The sequence below is a fragment of the Eleginops maclovinus genome, chromosome 5 (genome assembly GCF_036324505.1).
Source record: "Eleginops maclovinus isolate JMC-PN-2008 ecotype Puerto Natales chromosome 5, JC_Emac_rtc_rv5, whole genome shotgun sequence".
Taxonomy (NCBI): domain Eukaryota; kingdom Metazoa; phylum Chordata; class Actinopteri; order Perciformes; family Eleginopidae; genus Eleginops; species Eleginops maclovinus.
The window spans coordinates 18,181-20,166 of NC_086353.1; positions in this window are offsets into that span (position 1 = coordinate 18,181).

Below are 1,986 nucleotides of genomic sequence, written 5' to 3' on the forward strand. Positions count from 1 at the left end.
ACTGGCGCGCAGTCGGACCTTTGGTCTCTGGAGGAGTTCCTGGCCTGCGGTTTCGCGCGGGACGACCTGCGACCCGTCAGCCTCAGCCTGTCGGCCGCCAACCGCTCCCCTATAGCCATCGAGGGAGCGTTCTTCCCTAGGCTCTCGACGACCTGCAGCGGGGGGCGTACTACATCCTGCCGTTCCATGGTATACGTGAGCAGCTCAGTCCCGGGCCATGTACCTCTCCTACGAGTCGTTGCTCAACCTCGCCTATAGCCTCCTTGCACGGTAACCGTAAATTCTACTTCCGCTGTTACTTGTATGCGCGTCTAAACTTCCGGTCGAACACTTCCGTGTTATGATAGCGTTTGACAGCTGGATACCGGTAACCGGCTTTTTACTATTTAGAAGTGTACAATGAGTGTGTTCACAATAAAAGAAAGACGACTGACCTTTCAAAGGGTGGGGACATCGGCACTGCACTGTTGTGTACCTCAGTGTACGAATTCTTCGAGGTACAATAAGCTACTTTCCTTTCATTCATTTCCCGTTGACCCGGCGGTACGGGCCGAGTGGCTGAGGAGAATCCGAAGGGATAATTTCAGTCCGACGAAACATTCAAAGGTCTGCAGTAGGCACTTTAAAAGCACAGATTTTGTCGTGACAGCCGGGGGACTAAGAAAACTCCAAAAGGGATCAGTCCCTGTTCTGTTTTCTTGGAACGGGTTTGAGCTATCGGCACCTAGACCGAGTGTTTGGGAGAGGCGCCCGCGGCCAGATGTGGAGAGACCCGATGTCTCTGACAACGAGATGGAAATCGCGGCTGTAGCTACTGACCACGACTACTCGGTGTTGCCACAAACGGTGATACGAGCAAGTGACTTGGTTGAGGACAACGAAGCCTTGCGTCGGAGGATTTTGGACATTGAACATTGAAAAGTCGAGCAAAGACCACGTTAAATTATAAAAGTAAGTAAAGCTATTACCACAGTAATATCACTATGTAAGCGCTAATGTTAGCTATGTAGCTACAATAATATTGTGCCATAGTTACAACTTACCTTCATAATTGTCGATATAACTGGATAGGTACATTTTGTATCCCTTATCACGTTTGCTCTTCGGTGTAGAACTGCCCATTCCGAACAAGTCGGTGGACATCTGAGATGGAAATGTTTGGGAGATCCTGCAGGCATCTAGTGTAGAAACTCGCCATGTTTGACGTTCACCGATATCACACCGGAAGTTTAGAAGCGCATACAGTAACAGCGGAAGTAGAATTTACGGTTACCGTGCAACGAGGCTATTGCCCATTAACTTCCCGTCGGACAATGTTGCAGGGGGGCCCAAGGACAGGCGTAGCCCTGACACGGCTGACACGCCAGTCCAGCCCCTGTCCATCAATGCGACGAGGTCAACCAACGGCGGCTGCGTGGGGCCAAGTGACCCCCGGGACGCCCAGTGCTCATGTCCTCAGCGCACTGTCCCCCCAGCGCGCCCCGCAGTACTGCCGTTCCCTTGTACGCCAGAGAACAATAACCGGATGAAAGGTTGGCTACTCGGGAGATATGCCTCATCAACATTCAATACTTGCCCCCATCGGGCACTACCATGCATGGAGGGGCCACCTATCGAGATGCACGTGGACCCCGCAGCTACGCCTAAGGCATGCCACACCGCGGCTACGGTGCCTCTACACTGGCAGCGGAGGGTTCATGATGACCTCCTGCGGGACGAAGCCCTTGGGGTCATTGAACGTGTGCCATACGGCGAGCCGGTGGCGTGGTGCCATCGTATGGTAGTCACTCGGAAGCACGACGGTTCCCCCCGCAGGAGCGTGGACCTCTCCCCCCTCAACAAGTTCTGCCAACGTGAGACCTTGGCCACTGAGTCCCCGTTCCACCTCGCACACCGCGTCCCGAAGGGCACCTGGAAAGACCGTCACGGACGCCTGGAACGGCTACCACAGTGTTCCCCTGCGTGAGTCGGATCGCCACCTCACTA